The sequence below is a fragment of the Osmia lignaria genome, chromosome 10 (genome assembly GCF_051020975.1).
Source record: "Osmia lignaria lignaria isolate PbOS001 chromosome 10, iyOsmLign1, whole genome shotgun sequence".
Lineage (NCBI taxonomy): Eukaryota > Metazoa > Arthropoda > Insecta > Hymenoptera > Megachilidae > Osmia > Osmia lignaria.
Genome location: NC_135041.1, coordinates 10,082,346 through 10,097,832, shown reverse-complemented (window position 1 = coordinate 10,097,832; position 15,487 = coordinate 10,082,346). Strand labels below are relative to the sequence as shown.

General features: G+C 40.9%; 1 protein-coding gene across 9 annotated transcripts in view; it reads left to right on the top strand.

Moving 5' to 3' along the window:
* The window catches only part of kek5 (leucine-rich repeat, immunoglobulin-like domain-containing kekkon 5 protein), a 239,796-nt gene that overhangs the window by 182,567 nt on the left and 41,742 nt on the right, over positions 1-15,487 (top strand). For 7 of the 9 annotated variants that reach the window (XM_076690724.1, XM_076690723.1, XM_034339824.2 and 4 more), the window contains one exon: positions 9,159-9,305. The exons of 1 other annotated variant lie outside the window; for it this stretch is intronic. The gene's annotated coding sequence lies outside the window, so the exon portion shown is untranslated. Of the gene's footprint in view, positions 1-9,158; positions 9,306-13,847; positions 13,944-15,487 lie in introns of those variants that run through there. One more of the 9 variants, XM_034339831.2, reaches the window with a different exon arrangement.

Sequence of the window (15,487 nt, the reverse complement as noted above, 5' to 3'; positions counted from 1 at the left end):
AATACATACATACCTCCACTTAAGCCGGATATACTGCGTGTCCAGGGTATAAAATATTCATTTTCCGTTTCGAAATTTCTCATTAACCGAAACGTTCAAATATTTCTCGACTATTTTGGCAAGAAAATTGCGATAAAATATTCCAGCAAAAGAACGTCAGTTTCGTTACCTGTTCTAATCGTTTCGGCCAGTTTTCCCAGTGCCGGTCGAATGAATTATACCGGTGTCCGCGTTTACTCGAATGCATAGTTAACAAATCGACCGTGGAATTTGAATAATTTAAGCAGTTCGCTAGAGTTTCAAACAAAGCTTCTCTGTGTGTGTATATGTTGCGTCACGTGTGCAAATTTAGCGGAGCAATAATTGCGTCGAGAGGATTTGTTAATTGAATAGAACCGTCGCGTGGAAGGTACAAAAGCCAGCTGAGCGCATAAGCTAATGCTTTCAACGGTTTCAAAATCGTTCGATGTACACTTGTTCATGTATATTCTACTTATTTTTGAATGTCGATCGAACAGACAGAAGCTAAAGATTTGAAATCGCCAATTATGTATGCAAATTTTTCCTCAAACGATATCGCTAGAAATCGTGCGTTCAATTACTGGAACACGTGACTCGGTAATCACCGGTTCGCGACACGAGTTTTATTAACGATCATTTTCTGTTTGCTCTCTTTTCTACTATTTTTCTTTTCTTTTGTTTAGCTTTTTTCATACAGCTTGCCGGTAAAACGTGTCGCGAACAATTATCAGCTTCGTTACCGGGCGCGCTTTATTGAAAGGTTAACATGCAACGTTATCGTAGAATGCATCGCGTTTCAGGGTACCTATATGCATCGATATTGATGTCGTCGGTGTGCTCGTTCGAAGTAATTAACGTGTTTGTCCTGAAATGGGTTAAGAGGAGGGATGGAAACGCAACGCAAAGTCCTCTTCAAATTGAGATAAATTTTCCCTCGTTATACATCTCGTGGCCAGAAAATTGTGCATGTAATGAAAAGCGAAGCGACGAATTGAAGAAGATGGTTCGGTTATCCCAGTTCATCCGGCTCTTCCTCGATTCAACATCGCGCGATTGAATCAACCAACTGGCCCGTTTTATTAGACCTTCTCCATCCATCATTCCCTAAGAAAAGGAGACACAAAGCCACCGAGGATTCACTGCCCAACCCCTTTTTATCCTACCATCTACAGCTTCTTTCACCTCGTTTTTATATAAACTTGCCTTCTACAAGAAGTTTCTACAGCAAACTTTCAAAGAATTTGAAAAACTGAATCAGCTACGACCTTATATGTATGTAAACATTCATTTATATCTTAAATATTTTTTAATATCAAAACAAAAATTGTAAATTTTAGCTTAGAATTAAGTTACGGCCTCTCTATTATGCGTATTCAACGAATTGCAATTGAATAACGACTTGTTGATCGTCGATCCGGCGACGTGTTAAGATTCAGTGGAATCGCAGAGGTGTTTTTCGTGGATCTAGGTATCGCGAAACTCAGCCACCACAGCAGCTAGAATTCGATTCCTCTACACCAGTCGACGTATTTCGTGGTTAACCTTGCACCGTATTCAGGGGTGGCGACGAACGCGGGGGTCACGAGAATGAATAGGTTTATACGTGGCTGCGTACTCTCTGATTGAGTCGATTCCTCGTGTTTCAGCTCCGTCGTTGGTGGTGCACGTTCGCCAACACACGCGACCCGAACAATTAAGCCGGCCCAATTATCGCGCATTCCATTCTCCAGGCAATCATTGCCGTTGTTCCTTCATACTCGTCCACCAGGTAGCTGGACGTTATTGGATCGCGAACGCGTGCAAATTTCGTTAGCCTTTATATTGCATTCTAACATGCGACCGATCACCAGATCGAACCGCTAATTCCATACCAAATTAAAGCATTATGAACAAAAGCCTGGAGTTAACGTTAACCCTTGGGTGGGATAGGTGGGTCTTTGCTGACCCAGTCTATCATTTAGAGTCCAAATTTGCTTTTCATTTCATTTTAATTTCCATTTTCAAAATTTTACACTCTTTGAGTATCTAATTTTTGTCGCCGTCTCTGTATGTTCAGTAGGTCTGGGTCGCGATTGACCTGGTTCAAATGTTAATATCAATTCATCGATCGAAGCGGTCAGTGAGACCACAGGGCGCAGTACATTATTTTAGTCGAATTTACACCAGTCGAATTCAGAAACATTTTCAAGCGAGTTCACTCGTGCATGTTATATATAAAGGGCGCTTCCGTGTGTTTAATTCCGAGGTCTGGCTATCGGTTGTATCAATGGTAGGCTCTAATGGTAGCCGGTCATAATTTAATAACGGTAATCGTAGTTTGCCATGTACGATTAATTCCGCTGAAATGGCACCGCTATCTCTCCGCACAATGATCATCGAAATCACGATTAGCAGCAGTTGCGTACGCTTGCGCGGTCAATTATGGAGAACTTATTATTATGTGTAATAAAGCGTGGGTGGTTTGTGTACGTGTGTCGATTAGCCAGGGAAAGGATGGCGCCTTTGAACAATCGCGAAAATGTTCGTTTCAAATTGTCTGACTTGAACATAAATATCTGCATGGAGCATATCGCATCCGAACGATTCGTATGATTTTTTTTGTCTGGTTTGTTAGGCGAAACATTGTTGGAAACTTGACCCAAGGATTACAATTCAAGCGAACCCATTGAAAAGCCGAGAAATACGCGTATCCAACAGAAACGCGGAACTTCCACGGTACACGAAATGCCCCCGTGATTTCTCATCTATCTATAAACTTAATCCGATAATCCGCAAAGTTTTCTACTTCGAAAGTGAATGGATTCTAAACTTCCGTCTGGAAAATCCAACCCTCGTCGGAACGTCTTAACAAAAGAATCGTATTAAACTCCTACGGTACCAACGTCTCGTATGTTCACAGTTTTATTATTCGATCCCATCTTCTTTTTTTTTTTCCTTTCATCGACCTTAGCCCTCCAATCTTCCAGGTTATTCATCGAATACGCAGAACCTCCCTTGCACATATTCCCGGAACCAATTACGTTTCGATCGGGAATCACTATTCGTAACGTGTATAGCCGTTTTATCAGTTTACCTCGACATGTACCGCGTTCTGTTCGCCAGTTGGTCGATTTACGACTGATCCGAAATGCCAGTCAGAATTTCATTTTCGAGGAGTCGCGTTCGCCATCCTCTGGGATGTCGTGCGCTCCTCCCTGCCGCTCCCTTCTTATAACCCACGCATACATTTTTCGGTAAATTTAAAGTAGCTTCGTCATTCTGACAAATTTTCCATCTTGACGTTGGTGATCGTAAAAAATGATTCGGAATCGTTGCTGGAAGTTCGCGGTGGAAACGCGATAAAAATATATTACCAGGGACGGTGAAATTCTATGGTGTGGGCCATGAACGGTTTAGACGAAAACAGATCCGATTTCCGCGTGAACAGTGTCTGCTAAACTATCCGCGGCATCAATCGAGATTAATGTTCCGGCCAAGCGATGCCATTCGTCTTCCTCGTTGCTACGTGACTCGCTCTTTTGCATAATGTCTTGTTCCTGGGCGACGTCGAATTTCGCGAGGCTCTCTGCTTGATCTCCGTTCCGTTAAGCCTTGAAATATTGCACCCTTTATCCAAAATTTCGTCGTGCGGATGGAACGCTACACGAACGACGAAAGAGTTAGACCATTGGCAACTTTCCATCGGTGTGTTTCGCATTGATGCGAACGAGGCGCGATTGTTGCAAATAGATAACCATTGCTTTTCTCTTGAAACGAATCGAATCGTAATCGAGTGCTTTCTTATCCTTTCGTTACAATTTTAGGTTTGTTGAATTCGAATTAAACGTAAGATTCCGTTGGATCCGAATAATCGAATATCTTATCGTCAGCCTCGTTTTATTACGGTGTTTCATAATCCTCTTAGAGTGAATGGGAATCGCATCACACTTATATAATCGGGAATGGGTATTTGGTAATACTATGTGTTTCATTGGTATACAAAGGTCGCAAGATACGGAGCTTACGAATGACTTAGAGTGGAACAAAGCTTGCTATGGAATTGAACCGAGACCGGAATGAAACTGAGCTCGAACTACAATAGAACTGAACTGGAACTAATTGATACTGGGTTATCTGAGGGGTTGTATAGGGTTTTAACGACTCCCGGGGTAATAAATCATCTAGTCAAAGGTTTCTAATTGATCTTTACCGTCTGTTTAATCTACATAACTATACATTATCTGTACTAAAAATTCAACCAGCAAGAATAAGAGAGTCTGAATTAATAATATAATACATCGTCCTAAAGTTAAATCAAAAGTTCTTCTTAATGTAACTAATTAACTGTTCCACTACCGTTGTTCAGGAATCAAGGTAACAGAATAATCAATGCACCGCATAACGTCTTTGTTCCTATCCTTCAACACGAGAACACGGGTAACGTTTAACTCCTCGAAGTACTTATCGTCGATGCAACTTACGACTCCGGTTCTCCATCGTGCAACAAGTACGACCCCATAAAATCTCGCTAACTCATTTCTCTTTATTTTCCCCGTAGCCGCTTTAATCCGATATCTTTATCCCGACTACGAATCTACCTTCTCGTTCCGGTTCTTCGCGTTAAATTCAACCACGGTATCGCCGGTTATCGCGAAGCTTGCAGTTGATCGCTTTCTATGCAACGCCCTTCGTTCTTTCCCGTTGACCCTAATACACCGATTCTGTTGGCCCTCGCCGGTAAAGAGGTCACTATCGTGGTTCGATATTCGAACGACCTCGACCAGAGAGCGGAAGTGGAGGAACGTCACGCGAGACACCGTGCTGATAATCTTGCTGAGCATGCGTGTATTGTACGTAGTGGTAGCCGAAATAACGGAGACCCCCGACCGTGTTAAATACAGTTCCACAAAGAATTATATGATCCATAAGGTAACGTTCCACCCTATACACGGTGTTAGACAAGATAACTTTCTGTATGCTTCGCTACCCCTGATATGCTCGTTGTTATTCGGATGGGAGCCTTGCCAGGGACACTTATTAGGGAAGAAATAGGAAAGTGGTATTCTCTTCGATCCAATGAAGGTTCACCGAGGGTGAAACGAGCGACGAACGGAACCGACATTGTTGCTATCAGCGACACGAAACATATCTTGAGTGTATACGATTCGGATAAGGGAGGAACGGTTTAAGGGAAAGAATTACTGATAAGCACAAGAATGGCCGAACGTCGTGGGTGTTGGAATTCTTTCTCGCGGAGCAGTTTTAGCAACGTCAGATAACGTTACACCCTCTGTAAAATCCGGTTCTTTGAAACTTTCAAGCGCAAGCTGGATATTTGTTTGCGGTTGGAGGAAATTAAAGGAAACTGGCGTGATCCAGCCGTGAATTTTTCATTTCTTTTCTTAAACATAATGGTCTGCTGCAGTTGCAGTGCTCGTGTATCAACGTTAACACGTTTCTCTTGTAATTCTTCTGTAATCCTGTCTGTAAAATCGCGAAATTCTCTGGTAGGAGAGTGGATGCTGTTGTTCCAGAACTAGTTCGTTCGTTTTTGAATTACGAGCCACGGATCGGAAAAATCTGGCCACATCGATTGGCGAAAGAATGAATTACCAGGGAGCACTCGTTGTTCCGTGATAAATAGCCAAAGGTGTTGCCGTTTTTGTCTGTTCCGATTATTGTCGAACAATCGAGAAATAAATGGCTCTGTATTATTGCACCTGTGATCCTGTGGTCATGAATGGATTCAAGTTTTCCTTTTTTGTTCATCGAAAAGATATTGCTACGAAAAATATTTCATTCGAAGATACACGTTTTCTATACTCAAAAACGAACGTGTAATTAAAATAGGATAATCGAATATCTTTATGGCAATTCCTACTTCCTGTAGACAAAAGATGTTCGACTTAATAAAATGCTACGAAAGGAATTATTCTTAATTACTTCTCGATTCGCCGATCTTTTCCTCGAAATTGAAGGAACGAATGAAAAATGAAAGTTTATTCGGGTCAACGGTGATCCATAGTTGGTAGATCCACGGCGATGAGAAGCATCATCGATTGGTTGAAAAGTTTCAACATCTGCACCGCAGGAAGACCACTTTTCTGACTCAGTGAAGCTGAATTAATAGCCAGTCACTCGACCGATTTCTTTTGTTGATTGTTCCTATCCTGTGAGAGCCTTTTTGTTCGTCCTTGCATTCGGAACTTTCCTTCGCTACGTTTATATCCTTCGTGGCATTCTTTGAAGCCCGCCATGCCGACTTTTTAATCAATCTCTAACGAAAAATCTCATTTATCGGTAATTATCTTGGCTCAAGTTTTATATTTTCGTAATTTTTGTTCGAAAAGTGAAAAACTAGCATAAAAGGATCTTGAAACGATTATTTTTGTAGAATGTTTAAAAAAAATATGAAGGAAAATTTGTTTAAAAATATAAAAGTGCATGCGTGAAATTGAAAAAAAAAAAAAATGAATAAATACATGTATCAATGATGATTTCATTCGGAAAAGTTTGCAAGTGGCAGAAACGTTAAATTTCACTCGAAACAAGTGGGTGACAGGTAAAATATTAGTAAAATCGTGAAAAGTTTAGCACGGCGAAAAAATTGCTACGCGTAAAATATAATGGACAGAAACTAGGAGAGGAAACTTCGAGGAAGTTCAAACAAGTTCATTCGAAATTAACTAGCTTTAGCCACTAATTATAATGGTTCGCGCAACGTGACGCTTCGGGTCTGAAACTTTTCGACTCCCTTGTGTCCCTGATATCGTTTGCATTAAACTTTCCCGCGGAAAAGAGTGGAAAATATTGTAAGATAATTTCACGTTAAGCACACATGCGACAGAACGTGTACTGCTATGAATAATTAAATCCCATTAAATGATCCTCTACATTTTTAAAGCTCACAATTTTCAAGCGTAAAAATTTGTACATGTGAAAGAACAGGCGTAACCGTTGACCACACTGCTGTCTCATTGGCTTCATCACAATTCAGACTAATTTGACCATCTGACTAAAACGTTTCCATTCGACGTATTCCCCGTTGAATCGTCGATTGTCTCTCAGTGTTCCATTGTGATCCCGCGACGCGCTCGTCCACGAATCTTTCTAGCCTCGAATCGGCGTACAATCAGGGAAAGAGCAAGATGGCTCGAGAAGGGACGAGGAGGGTTGCGTTAAAAAAGTGTCGAAGAATGAGAGTGGTAGCGTGCAAGAGAAAAGGGTTGTACTCCAGAGAACGTGGTGCATAACTTTCGAATATACACGAAGCTGAATATACCGCTAACGCGTTCGTTGTAGAGATGAGCGGTATATGTGTGCGAGTTCGTACGCGACGTCACCTTCGCGACGCCAATGAACCACCCTTTTAAGCTGACCCCTCTTTCCCTCGCGCGCATTTAGATAACAACAGCCGCGCATACACCGGCTATAAGTACGGTTTCGCGTACACCTAAGTACGGTTCCATCCAACCTTACCTTCGTGTGTCCCTTGTCATCGAGTATTTTTCGCGTACACGTAACCGCGGTTCCATCTAACCTTACCCTCGCGTCCCTTGTCATCGAGAACACAGCCGGGGTATAATTGTACAGTCGAGCGCAACGATATCTTCCCTTGCTAAGAGAAACAGAAGAGCCATTAGAGATTTCTCTACCTCGCGCTATTTCTTACCGAACAAACTCATCGTTGCACGAAACTGTGCGTATGTTTCTCCTTATCTTTCTTTGTCTTTGCTTCTTCTCTCTCGTAGTATCAGCTACCAGAAGCCGCGAATGAATTGAAACGACCGTAAAGAAGCGGGAGGGAGTTCCATTCGCTTCAGAAGCGCGTATGGCGAACGTGCAAGGAGATTCAGAATATTCACAGGGTCAGGATTCGAGCTGGTGATGTCGCGAAACTGTTTCGAAATTGTCTGTAACCTAACCATACCACGTACTCTCGATTTTCGTCGATGATGTTTTACATTTATGATTCGATTCTGCTTTCGAAATGAGATTGGAAACGTGCCAAGTTTCGTTCTTAAAATGAATTACATCGAGATAGAATTACGTTTAAAGTGGAATAACTTTTTCTGCGATAGAATGCATGGATTGCATGGAAATGCTGTAAATCAATCTTCCTTTATGGACAGCTTTTCATTCATTCGACTGTGTATATCGATTTACTCGCAATCGCTGCTCTATTGAACCCTCTCACTCCGTTTTGTCGCATCCACTCAACCTTTCTTTTGTAGACCTAGTGCTATTCGAATCAAGTTGTCGAAAAATGCTTAATAATCTGAACTTATCAAACTGTTTTCGGTAACTCCTGTTTCTCGCGACACTTTAAATATATGAATTTACATTATTCAAAGCTCTAAGTGTTTACACGCCTGTTTACATGGCCAACTATGTCCACAGGCGTGTTGACACAATTAGTGAATTGGATATTCCGAGAACCGTGTAACTGTGTTTAATCGTCTAACGTGTTATTCTTGAATGGTATTAATCATTTTATTACTAATTGAAATGAAATTAACTGTGAATCCAGCTCATATCGAGCAAGATTTAAAATCGTCACTTTCGTTCAGGTTGTTACTCACGAAATCAAATATAATAATTATTTTGATCCATAGACTCGTAACACGGTTTAAAAAATTCTATAGTTTATCCGTGGCCGCTAGGGTAACGACGAAACCGGTAGAGACGGTACCGCGTTCGAGGGAGAGATAATCCCTTTGCATAAACATTGGAATCATCGGCCAGCAGCGGTAAACGCAACCAAGTACGACCGTCCTTTCATTCGTTCTCGAGCCTTCCTCGAGGCAGCACACGAATTGTAAACGGGGTCTTTCGAAACGCAAATATATCGTTCTTCCATCAATCCTCAGTGCGCGAACAATAGAAAGCAATTTACAATTCGCAAGAAATTAACTGAACTCGATTAATATCGCAAGCGCTGCAATTAAAGCCAGTGTTGAAAAATGTACGGCTCGTGTAAATTATCATTCGCTCGGGCAACAGGATCCCGGTTGTATCAGGAATTTAATAACGCCTCGTCGCGTCAGGAAAAGTGTTGTTTCGATGGCTGCTACCGCGGGTACCGATATCGATCACTCTGTAAACACGTCACCGAGGCTGGCGATTTAATGAAGAACCATCCATCTCGGTTGTTTCAGTGCCGCGGATACCCGGGGACCGTGGTTGGTTACGAGAAGGTGGAATCTTCGAGTCAGCGATCAGCAGCGACACATTGATGCTTCGGCGATCGATCCACGGACCTAGTGACGAGGCACCGACGCGCCGCCAAGGAAATCTCGACGAACGTGAGTAAATCCATTCTAACACCGCGTAAAATTGAATCCTCGTCTCGCCATTGTTCGCCTTCGAACACACGCCGATTCATCCGGCCAACTTACTGCACCCCGTCGATACCAATTTCGTTCCTCCGTGTAATAACCAGTCAGCTAAAGAGCCAACGTATTACCGACTTCGAAGGTTGGTTTTACGTTCCAGATGCATGGTGCACGCTGTTTTGTATACACGCTCGGGGAGATGAGTTTTGTGACTCGTTTAGTCGAGTGCAGTGGTGTTTTTGAAGGGAGCCTTTTATGAGGCTTGCGCTCTATATCGGTGAGGAAATTGGATCGTCCGAGGTTTCTATACTTAGAAATCCTTTGAACATTCCGAGCGTTAGGTGATAGAGATCGATTTATTATTTAAGAAATATTCCAAATTTACCGTAGAATGTTTAGAATACACTTGGAACTGATAGACTGCAAAATTCCAGCAAAATTTCAATCGATATTCAATTACAAGGAAGAAGCTTCTTTGGCTTCTATTTCGAACGCGAATAATCCAAGGGAATATATTCTTCTCGCGTAAATTTCTATTCTCTAGAGAAGTACCTATCGATTTCCACTAAAAATACAAGTATCGTTCCTTGGAAACTTGGATCGACCGATAGCCAATACAATACCACTTTCCAGTAATTCCACCATTCGTTACACGGCTCCATTTAGCGTTGAAACTAGCGGCAGTTATGAATCTGAATGCGAGTGTGAATGAGAATGCACCGCGGTTCACCGCAGCTTGCCCAGTAATTTTGGTCTTGCCCCGGCCACGTGTGCGCCTACATGTCGTGGGTAACGTAATCAACCCTTAACGATCCTTTCCTTTCCTCTTTCTCTTCTGGAAATAGACGTTTCGTGTCTTTGAATGAACGACTTTAACATGTGTACATTTATAGTACATTTATTAAGCAAATTCTAGATACTTGAAACAAACATTCGAATCCATTTTCTGTTGAAAAAATCTCTATAGACAGGATAAGTTAATACTGATGGAATGTTTAAAAGAACTACCATTGTGTACATCTTTCAGAAGCTATATTTCAAACAGAATGTTCAGTTGCTGTCAATTTTATTGTTTCTCGTGTCGTGACAAGTGGGTGTAACGAGAAATATCGTTAAACTCGATATCTTCGGGTCCTTTAACCGGATTTCAGCAGTAATTCACGTCGGAAAACAACGAGTGTGTTTCGTGGCAGGGAATCATAACGAATTGCGATCGATAGCAGCACGTATGGTGGTAGGTAATCGCTATTAGCTGAGGCTATCAACTAACCGTGACGTCGATGATCGGTAGCGGTACGAAATAATCGCAATTAGCTCGGGCTATCGACTGGCTAGAAGGTCGATACGTACGGTACTGCTACGAAATAATCGCGATTAGATGGACTCCATCATCCGGCCATAACGTCAATTTCACATAGCCATACGTTTTTCCGTGGAAGCTCTCGAAACCCATTTGGCCGATGACGTAGTTCCGCGCTACCGTATTCCAGTTTCGTTTCACCGTATACTCATGCGTCTGAAAAGGGTTTGAAACAGGGTCACCGGAAACGGCTTCCCTTTCAAGCCCTCGGGACGTTTTCTATTTCGTGAACAACGCAATGGTACACGTTTTTTTATTCCTCTTTTCTTGATTTCGAAAGCTCGATTCCGAATTGATTTGATATCTCGAGAACCGGTATTCGAATTTATTCATCCCTTAAAATTGTGCGATAAATCCTGCTAGTTTTGCCTTGAAAACATTCAATTCGTTACGAATCTTTCTCGCAACCGTGTACTAATATGTATTCCACTTCCTTTTGTTCCGAATTATATTTTCCACGATTAACGGTCAGCCAGGATTTGTCGATCGAGCATCGACCGATATTTTTCTCACTGCCAACGGCACATCGATCTACGTATATCTATACCCTGGATCAGATCGAAAAAAGCTACTATAAACTCTGACCAATTTTACATTATATATAAACTCGTAAAAGCGAAATTTAATACAGCAACTGAAACGAGAGCCGGGTATAACAATAAAATATTTATACATTGCAATGATACGCGTTGAAAATTTCGCTCGTGTCGCTCTACCGGTTCTTTACCCTTTTTACTCACCCCTCCCAGTAAAATATGATATTGAACGTTCGATTCGCGAGTGAAACGTATATTTCGCGTGCGATAACCAAACGGCAATTTCTTATGGGAGACTTCGATAAAACGAGCTTTCGAACGACGACTAACATCATCTCCCTGTGCTTGATTCTCTACGTATTCGAACGCATCTTTGTCTGACGTATTCCGTCGGGGATTCAACCTGTCGACAACGAGACAACGTCGCATCGATACTTTTGTTTATGATACCTGGGACCATTTCGTCGAGCATGAATCTCGGTTCTCGAGACATTCTCTAGGGGTACGTGTAGCACGCTTGCCGCGTCGAAAAGTCACGTTTCCGTCGCGTAACTCTTCGTTCTACGAGTCTTCGTCGCAGATCGAGACACGAGAGATAATCAACGGATCGAATTGTTCGGCATCTTTATCGTTACAGTTTGCAGGCTTTCGGGGTTCGAGTTGTTACAGATAACATTTTCAGACCCAGCTGTACAATATTCAATATTCCAGAGAGATGATATGGTTCAAAAGGTAATCTATATTCTTATTTAACCTCTTATCCTACAACATCGTGTCACACTTGTGACGCAATTTACAGTTCAAATGTGTTAAAGTTGGTTGGTATTTTTAGTATGATTGAACTTTGAATTTAATTCTAATTATAATTTGCTCAGTCAAAGATCGTTGAATGTTATATATGCATGATATTTCATTTTTTTTTATTTGTTTCAAAATTAAACAATAAATAATTAGCTCTATCTGACGCAACTATCGAAAAAATCATAGGCGAAGGGGTTAAGGATCTTTATTATCTTCATGATATCAGGTGAAGTAACCCCAGGATATATTATCACAATAAATAATATACAGTTACTGCAAGGTATTCAGAACAATAGACTGTACAAATGGTAAAGTTTGTCAATGTCACTTGGACAATCACTCGGGAGTACCTGAATTCGATCAAATTTAAAATGTATAGAATCTCAGTTAAATAAACAGACACTTCGTTTCGAATCGTAAATCATTTATAACAGAAACGTCGCTAGTCATTCTGGTTACATTTGTCTCTTTTTCTCTAACGTTTCTCGAATGGTACAGGTTGATCCATTTGTCACGGTCGTTTCGAGTAACATCCCCTCGGTTTTCACTTCACGGAGAAAATTGTTTTGAATCGTGAAAGGAATGTGCTGCGACTGGTGAATGACTTTTCTTAAGATGTTTTATATTCCCTTTTATTTTTTGATACGTTAACTGTCATGGTAGTAATTAACGCAACACGTACATTTTTCAAAATAAATCTTTTAAACTTTACATCAACAATATATATATATATATCAATTATCAAAAGGATGTTTAAGAGGACAAAGATACATAGCCGGTTAGAATTCTAACAAGGAGACGCAATCTCACGCTAGATCGAAAGCCGCGCTTATCTCTGGAGTGTAGAGAAGCAAGCGTGCGCACCGTAATTTTTAGCAATCAGTCCGGCCCATTTCCCAGCCCTTCCTTATTCGTTTTCCCTCGCGTAATCACGTCCACTCGGGGAAACTTCTTTGCCAGCGCTTCGGCAAACAACTCGTAACTCCTTCTCTATCCCCGAGAAAAAGTTCCACCCCTACCGCTGCTGAGATACGTATTCGAGGTATCCGTTTATACGAGCACAGCAGCGAGACGTGGAAAAAGGGGAGGATCGATGCTAGGATCGATATAGGAAGAGGAAACGGTTGAATCGAGGACAAGATTAAAAGCAAGCACAATTCGCGAGCAAGTTGCAAATGCTGACTTTTATCTGCAGCTAATCTATGTGTTCCTCCGACACGATACACGATCTTCGTATTTTCCACGGCTTGCAATAAGTGTCACATGCTCGAAACACGATGCTTTTGCATTTAATACGGCTACTTGAAAAATTGTTCCCGATAACGTGAAGTTTCTCTCTACTTTGTACTGCTAGGTTTAACTTCGTTCGTACGCCCACCACTTCCGGGTTAAAGTCGTCGTTAAGGATTAATTCGAGTTTCTTAGTTTCGAGGGGTTCGAGTTGTAAAATACAACGGTAAAACGAGCGCAATTATAGCGTAATTACATTACAAAATGTCGTGTCATTACAAAACCGAGCCTTAATGTATAATTTTAATACGTTTAATATTGTAAGCTCAACATCACGAATTTAATGTAATTAAATAGCAGAATGAATTTTTATTTCAAAAGTAACATGTAGAAATAATTCCTAAAACTTTTTGAATATTCCACATGGTGAACTACGAGATGAAAATTCAATGTAGTCGAGCAATACGAGTTTCACGAATAAATCACGTCATGGAAGTTTGTCTTTTCGCTTCCTTCGTGATTCGATGAAACAATCTCGCGCATTTTATAAAGGATGACACATAGTGCGAGCTCGATCAAGAATCGCTCACTTGAGTGAGATACGGCGTTGCTCGTATATCGTGTGAAATGTAAATTCTCGCAAAAATCGCGGTCGCACAGTAAATAGTATTTGGATTTGCGGTAAGTCAATATTTCTAAATAAATCTTTTTCTTTTTTTATTGTCATCTGCGATATGTAATTTAAATCGACGAAATTAGAAACAAAGAGTTATTTTTTTATAATTCTTATAATTTAATTTATTGAAATAATTTATTGCATAAAAGTTTAGGATTTCTAAGTTCAATTTTATAGTGATGCTTATGAAATTGAATATTTGTAGACAATTTGTTAGTTTGCAATCATGTTTTACGAGTTTTTGTATCTCATCAGATAGCTGCCACTATCATATCGTGTCACTGTCGTGACGATAAGGTGTTATAACCGGGAATATACTGATATGAATCCTGTCTTCATTCACCATAGTCGGTTATTAGAGGTAGCGTTATGAATTATTTATTAACTAAGTAACATTCGCCAATGAAAATTGTTGTGTTTTCTATTGTAGTACTTATGATTAACAATCAGAGACTTTCATCGTTCGTGAATTATACAACACTGTATTCTATGAATCAACTTCTATATCTTGAATGAATCATTTCGCAATGTAAAACTGGAACAAAAAGAATTTAAATGAAATAACAATGTCAGATAAGTGTAATCGTTGTTCATGAATTATCCAAATCGTATCTGAGTTCTACAATTTTCGAATTTACATAACGATTCCACACCCGCACACTTCTAATTGCAACGTTCCTATTATCCATTCACTGCTGATCAATCGACATACTCGTACAATTAGCAATTTTCATGACGTTTAACGTGTTAACTTCCTAATCGCAAGCCACGTTTTTGACGTCAAATAGAATTCATAATAAAATTGGCTATACAATGTACCCTATTGCGAGAAGCTAATTCTAGCTTATTCGATCATTAAAAAAGAGGGGAATAAAAATGGCGAAGTAAAGGGTTAATCTTCTGGCGGAGATCCGTCTCAATTAGCGCACGTTATTACGCCGGAACAAGGTTCAGCTCGCATTACAAACTACAACGAGAAAGCGGAAATGACGGGCGCTAGGGCCAAGTTAGTTCTCGTGGACGGTCTGTGGGAGGGTAGCTTTCGCGAGGGGTTGGAGAGAGTACTTTCGCCTGCATACAAGCGGCAAGATAACGGGCAAATTTCAGGGTTGCCGAATGGGCTACGAGATGCACAGGCCGTGGCCCACATTCCTGACTCCGCAATAATAATTCTCAGTCTGGTTTTGTATGTGCCTGTAAAGGGGACGTGTGTGCAGTCGACCTTTCATTCGAAAGATGAAAATTCGTACGAAGTTCGTACACCTCGATGGAGTTCATTAATTATGATCAGAGAAGCGTGTTTCAGTGTAATTTTCAAGGCCTCCGCTTGGCTATTGTAACCCGTGGATAATACATCATTATTATTTCATTCCGTAATGACTGGGCCGCCCCTGGTTACGCAGGCTGGGAAATGCGCTTGAAATTAAATTCGAAATGGGAAAATTAAAAGCGGACAATGACGGAGAATTATGAACGGTATACATTATTCATGTATTCGGGTTGCCATCCCATGCAGCTTACGGCTAATCATTTACGACACCGTTTATTA